The sequence below is a fragment of the Octodon degus genome, unplaced genomic scaffold (assembly GCF_000260255.1).
Source record: "Octodon degus isolate 3935 unplaced genomic scaffold, OctDeg1.0 scaffold00109, whole genome shotgun sequence".
Lineage (NCBI taxonomy): Eukaryota > Metazoa > Chordata > Mammalia > Rodentia > Octodontidae > Octodon > Octodon degus.
This window is the reverse complement of record NW_004524685.1, coordinates 9,495,243-9,502,725: the sequence shown is the minus strand read 5'-3', so window position 1 is coordinate 9,502,725 and position 7,483 is coordinate 9,495,243. Positions and strand designations below refer to the sequence as shown.

General features: G+C 39.4%; 1 pseudogene; it reads left to right on the top strand.

The window, feature by feature from the left end:
• The first annotated feature begins 449 nt into the window (after positions 1-449).
• LOC101589716 lies at positions 450-2,690 on the top strand (annotated as a pseudogene).
• The last annotated feature ends 4,793 nt before the right edge of the window (positions 2,691-7,483 follow it).

The window sequence follows — 7,483 nt, the reverse complement described above, 5'->3', positions numbered from 1 at the left end:
CATGTTTGCACACAATCAAAGGATTCTCTATAACTGATAATGACAATGAGAGATAAAGGGAAAGGACACCATCAAATCTATACTTTTTCAGGTGAACCCTTTAGAGACGAGGGACCAGATGGCAACTAAAAGCCCATTTCTTTACTGCAAAGTGACAACACTGCAAAGCAACCTGAATACTGAGATTTTTAGTTTAGGAAAAACAACTCAGACATTAACATCTCTTGTCTTGAAAGAAAACAGATAATACACATGGCATTAGGTTCACCAGTGTTCAATACTATCACAAGAGACCAATGTGCTGCTTAATGTTATACGTTGGCTAGACTACAGGCTACCTAGATATTTGTTCACCCTGGAGTGATTCTGTCCTGTGCATCTGTTCTGTGGAGCAGTACTCATTCACTTCCGTCTGCGTTCTCTCCCACCTAAGTGCACGGCACCACTCCATGGAAGATTCGATGGATATGGACATGAGCCCCCTGAGGCCCCAGAACTATCTCTTCGTTTGTGAACTAAAGGCCAACAAAGTTAGCACTATAAGGTGAATAAAAATGAAAATGAGCACCAGTTGTCATTAAGAACGGTCACTTTAGGGGCTGGTGAAAAGGATGAATTGCACATTGTTGAGGCAGCGGCTATGAATTATGAAGCCAGTCCAATTAACGTAACACTGACAACTTTGAAAATGTCTGTACAGCTAACAGTTTCCTTTGGGGGCTTTGAAATTACACCACCTGTTGTCTTAAGGTTGAAGTGTGGTTCAGGGCCTGTGCATATTAGTGGACGGCATTTAGTAGCTGTGGACAAAGGTGCAGAGCAGGAAGAGGAAGAGGAAGAAGATGTAAAACTCCTAAGTCTATCTGGAAAGCGATCTGTCACTGGAGGTGGCAGCACGGCTCCACAGAAAAAAGTAAAACTCATTGCTGATGAAGACGACGAGGACTATGAGGACGTGGATGAGGATGATGACAGTGATGACAGTGATGATTTTAATGATGAAGAAACTGAAGAGAAAGCTCCAGTGAAGCAATCAGTACAAGATACTCCAGCCAAAAAATGCACAAAAATCAAACCAGAACCAAAAAGACTTAAAACCATCAACGACAAGATCAAAAGGGCAGGAATCCTTTAAGAAACAGGAAAAGAAAAAAAAGAAAGAAAAGAAAAGAAACAGGAAAAGACTCCTAAAACACCAAAAGGACCTACTTCTGTAGAAGACATTGAAGCAAAAATGCAAGCAAGTATAGAAAAAGGTAGTTCTTTTCCCAAAGTGGAAGCCAAGTTCATCAATTATGTGAACAATTGCTTCCTGGATGACTGACCAGGAGGCTATTCAAGATCTCGGGCAGTGGAGGAAGTCTCTTTTAAGAAAACAGTTTGTTAAAGTTTTCCATCTTCTTTCATTTCTGTAGCAGTTGCTATCTGGCTCTCCTTTTTATAATGTAAAGTGAGAACTTTCCCTACGGTGTTTGATCAATGTTGTCCAGGTCCCATTGCCAAGAATATGTTGTCTGAAATGCATGTTTAGTTTTTAAAGATGGAACTCCACCCTTTCCTTGGTTTTAAGTATGTATGGAATGTTATGATAAGACATAGTAGTAGTGGTGGTCAGATATAAAGAAGGTAGGGAGAAAAATGTACATGTGAAATGAACTCAATATTTTATTTAAAAAGGTAGATATTTGTTCAAATGTTATTCTGGGTGTTTTGTGAGGGTGTTTTGGGGTGAGAATCCATTTATCTCAGACTGAGTAAAGCAGGTGCATCTCCTTAGAATGGCTGGACTTTATATAATCAACTTCAAGGCATAGTAGAACAAGGCTGGCACTCCCACATTGTGAGATAGTTCTTCTTGCCCACTTGTCTCATGGCCAGCATTACCTCTCTTCAAAGCTTGATTGCAAGGCCAGCCCCTTCTGTCTCAGGTCTACGGCCTTCAGGGTGGAGCTGAATCATTCATCCATTTCAGTCTCAGGTGCTCAGACTTGATCTTGAACCTCAACACTGTCTCTGCTGAGGCCCCAGTTTGCTCACTCATCCTGCCTATATTGAGGATCATTTGCCTCTGGGATCTGTAGACGTTATTGTACAGATACATTATTAGAATAATGGACTATGATTAATAAAACCAGAACCCAGAGCACAGTTCATCAGACTTATCTAAGCCAAGAGTTGTATTTTAGGTGCTGATGTTTAGCTGACCATCACAAACTGGCAGGAATGATGACCTAGTCTCTGAATGTCACTCTCATTTAGCTTCATTCTCAATTCAGCAAAAAGCAACCAAATGCCACCAGAGAGACCAGACATCTAAAGGTGTGAACATGGGCTCCTGTGCTTCTTTGGTTCCTCATCGCAGTGGTGATGTTGTGACCTGTCATGGTTTGGGGTTTTGCAAAGGGAACAGTGAATTATAAGACACATTTTATAAGATTACTTTATAATGAATCACCCAAAGAAGCATATACAATAAGTATGGGAATCTTTTCACACACTAAAGACTAACGAACCCAGATAAAGGCCCAAGTTCCATGATAACGTCCTGCAAGTGTCCAGTTGAAGACCTAAGGCCCACGACAGTACCTCCTATGAGTCTAGCTGGAGGTCCAGAGCCCAAGACAGTGTCTCGTGTAGGCCTATTTCACCGACCTGTGCTGGGAAGGCCCAAGGTGAATGGTGGAATCTAGAAAATCTGTGTCAGGGGCATGAAGGATCTGTGCTAGCAGGCTGAAGGACCTTTATTGAAGCCAGGAAACAGTGCTCAAGTTAAGAACCAGAGCTCCCCTGAAAGGTAGCATGACCATCCTCAGTGACAAAGAGGTCCAGAGCTCTTCTGAGAATAACAGCCAAGTTCTCATCAGGAAAGCCAACTCCACAAACTTCTCCAGGAGGCTGAGCAGTGCATACCATCTTCCCCTCCAGATCCAAGAAGACATGCTCAAGGTGAGGACCAGACTTCCCCAAAGGGAACTGCAGCCATCCTCAGCAACAACGAGGTACTAAGTTCCTACTTCAAGGAGAAAGGCAAGTTCATCAGGAAAGCCAGCATGACAAGGTCCACCAGCAGAGCAGCCCAAGAGAACCATCAGTTTCCAACTGCTCCAGCAGATCCCAAACAGCTTCTCTAGCTCTGCCTCTTATGCTGCTGGCAACAATCCTCAGATGGGCCTCCCATGCATAGCACCATGCTAGTTCAGTTCAGCTGGGTGTAATAAATTGACCACCAGTTGTCAATCCACCTCATGGCTTGGGTCTAGATCTCTTTCCAAAGCCTCATGAAGTCACAGGTGGGACTTCTGCAGAAGTGGCTGGATCTAGATTGTTTGATTCTGCAGTTAAGTGTTTATAATTATTATATTAGTCCACTAATTGGTTTGGTATCTGTCCTAAACCAAGTAACCTAGATATAATATACAAAGAGGCAGAAAGAAGCTACCCATTTGTTGCTTGCTTGTTTTTACAGTCTCTGCTTCCCTGCTTTGCCATAAACTTTTTCTCTTCTATGATGCCCCCATGCCATGGCACACTGGCTTGCAGCCAACTGATTATGAACTAAAAACTCTACAAATTAGACTGAAATAGCTTTTCCCCTTTTGAGTTTGGGTGCTAGGCATTTTGTCTTAGCAATGAGAAAAGTAATCAAAACAAATGGTCTAAGCATCTGGCAAGGGGTGATAAGCACAGTTAATGTTAACACCCAGGGTTCCACCAGAAGACTTCCAGGGAAGTTCCTGATGTGAGATGATACACCCTACAGACTGCAGTGTTTCCTATTTCATTAACCTATACTAAGGCCTCAGAGCAATAAGGCAGAAAATGGGCAACCGTGTCATTATTTATTCTTTATGTTTTCTTTCTTTACTTTTCCTTTTCTGAATTTTATTTGCACTAGTTATGTGGTATTTTTGTGACTGTGAATCAAATTTATAGTCATTGAAAAAAATATAAACATCAATTTCATACATCTTTCTCCTTCCTGTCGTACTTCTTGACTACTTTAGCTTGCAGAGAAAAGGTGAGACACTTAATAATGAGTGCTAAGGCTCTCAATAAGGTAGAAATAAATATTTTCTGCTTAAGCTGATCCAATTAGTTTCTTTTTTTTGCAAATAATTGATTACCAAGAGGTTTCTGTTTTAAATCTTAGGCGACTTTAGGACAATTATTTCTTGTTTGTCATTTATCTGGTTAAATTCTTCAGTGGACAATACGTTAGCATACATATTTTATGAACATATACTGCTCTTTCTTTTGATTCTGTTTTCATCAGTGGAAAGAAAGAAGAGATTGACCAAGGGCATCCACCATACTGTAATGAATAGGACTCTAGGGAAATAGATAAGTAAAAGAGGGTATTTCATGAACTTTTCTATAGACATTGCAATTTAATTAAACTCTACAAGTGTCTGTTTATTTGTTTTTAATATCCATAACCATGTTTAAAATATCTAATTCAGTATCTTTCATGTTTAGCTTAATATTTTATTTTCAAATCCATAGTTTGCTATGTTATATGTAATTATTTAATACAAAAAACTGCAGAAAATTTCCTACAGATTATGTGTTTTTTAAAATTAAAAGGACAAATTACAGCATGAGATCTATTTGTGTGTTACATAATAAACGTGTACATTTGTATTTTAAAAAGGAGGAAAGGTACCAAGACTATTTATGAATCCCCAATCAGCAGGTAGGAGATAGATTGGATAGCTTTAGAAATTATTGGATTCAAGAGTTAATGTTCACCTAAGTTTAAAAATAATGTAAAGTGGCCTAAAGTAACGATATGTCAATAAGTGGTTACCTTTTAAAAAAGATTAATCATCATTATCCATTTCTACTCAATGTGTAAATACATTGCTTTGAACAGATTTTCTTCCATGTACTGTGAAATACTGCCAAAAGTTTTAACCTCGTACTAACTATAAATAATACTTAAATGATGCCATAATTTTGCAATCTGGGGCTATTCACAGATAAATTATTCAGCCAAAAGTGATATCTTACTAGAGTAGTCCTGCCTCATTACCGCATTCCAAGACAAATGAAGGGGAGGAGAAGCGTTAAGCTGATTCATATCGTTGCCATAGTTAAACTGTTCTCTAATCAATCGTGATATTGTTTAGTAAACTGAAAGTGAGATATTTATAACAATCTCAGATTTGCTTTCAAAGTAAGAATTTCTCATAAAATTCTGTTAAATTGGGAAAATGTTCTATTAGTACACAGTTGAATAATTCTTAGGAGAAATTTCATTGCTTCCAGACATAATGAAAACAACAGTGAAAAGAAATACATTACCTGTGTTTTAGAGGCAGTGGGGATTAACCCTCAGCTCTTGCACTAAGCTACAACCCTACAACTTTTTTATGGTTTTTTTTAAGTTTTGTGAATGATTCTTCCTAAGTTACTAAATTGCCAAAGCCAGTTTTAAACTTGTGATCATCTTCCATCAACCTCCAGAAGGTTAGATTCCAGGAGTATGCCACCACCACAAGACCTGTGTCTGGTTTCTGACATAAGATAGAAAACATAGCCTTCTGAAAAAATACATAACATTTGTACTAAATTATGACAAATGTTTATTCCTAACATTAGAAGTTTTTAAAATGCCTTGTCTAATCTAGTTGCCTTGGAAGGACTGTCCTTGTTGCAGATTTTCATAGGCTGTGGCAATACGTAAATAGCGTCTTCTTCCTTAGTACACATGTTATTCTCTGGCTTCTTTAGGGTCAGTTGATGCATTCTACAGGGACCACTTGGTCCACTACAAAAGCCTAAAGACAGGCGGGACCTTCTGCTGATCCACAGCCAATACCCACTGACTGCATAGTCAGCTAATCTCTGGGCTTCCTATTTAGATCTCTTAAGAAGTGGTATTTGATGCTAAACAAGTATGTTCTATTTTATTTTAGAAACTTACACAAAAATCTGAAGGACAGATGTGATTCCAGGACTACATCACAGAGTCTAAAGTGAGTCATCATTATTTTCATTCTCAACCACTGAACTCAGTCTCTTAAAGTCTTCCTACATCTGTTCCAGTTATCTCTAATCCACTCTCCATTGGCAGCCAGGGGTATCTTTTCAAAAAGTGGGAGTTGATCAAATTTCTCTCCTGGCATTGATCCATTTCCCACTGTCCTTTGCATAAGGTGAGTATGCACACCTGGGTCACCAGCAGATCACATAGCCTGGCTCCTTATCCTCTTTGTCAATGTCTTTACCTACTCTTCTCCTTCAGGTTACCTGCATCCCATCCCTTTGGCCCTCTTTAAGTTCATACAATGTGCATTACTCCTTTTAATCTATTTAACTATCTTCAAATTCCTATTCATCTTTTTTGCATAGGCCTAAAACTGTTATCCTGAGTGACATCTTTGAAAAATGAATACAATACTGCGACGTCCTTGTGCACACCCCTAACACCCTATGCACTTCCTTCATTTTACTGATCACCAGTGTGAAGACAAACTTTTATCATATCTAAATATGTATAGTTTGCCTACCTCTGCAAACTATATATTCTCTAGGAGTGGTGACATACTTCCCATTCATGCTAATAGCCTAGAGCAATATCTGACACATTCTATTCATTAAACAGATATTTTAGGGCTGGCCAGATAGCTCAGCGGACTAAAGCATCTGCTTAGACAAGACACAGGGACCAGGGTTCTAATCCCCAGCATGCCATGTGGCCCTGCCCCCAGGGTGCCCCGAGATGGAGACTGAGACTGGTCATGGTGGTGCATGCCTGTAATCCCAGCACTTGGAAGGCTGAAAACAGCAGAATCACTACGAGTCCTATCTGTGTGGTGAGACCCTGTAGACCCTGTACCAAATATATATAAAAATAGATGTTTTAATGAAGAAATAATTATAAAGAGAACTTAGTAAATGTTACTGGCTTACATGTGTTCATTTAATTCACTGACTTATATTTGCATTGAATACTCCTAGAATCCTCTTCAGTAATGTTGCATTCATGACCTTTCCCTTGACTCACCCTATATTTGACTAGCATAACCCCCTCTTTGTCTAGCATGCAGCTGCTCAGCTGCAATTCTACAGGTCCTTTGGGCCTAACTTGCAGAATCTTGTGATCAGGAACCATCTTTAATCCTTCTAGGACTCATGTAACAGACAAACAAGAAACACTTAGACTACACTATGGAATGATGTGGAAGGGCACTGTAACTTCTTCTTAGGTAATAACCTGAAAAACGTACATAGAATTTGGATATTTCTACACAAGTATCTTTTGTTTTAAATCAAATGTAGAAGGCTGCTCAATTCTTGTCATTGAAAAGAATATTCTTAAGCAAATCTCTCCAGGGCTTCTTTAGGCACAAGAATTGTATGAAAAGGAATAAAAAGAAGAAACTTACCGAGTAGGATTTTCTGCCGCGTTCCGGGAGCCCCCAGACCCAGTCCTAGCCCAGGTCCGGTGAGTGTGTGGAGAGCTTCTTGCTACCTGCGC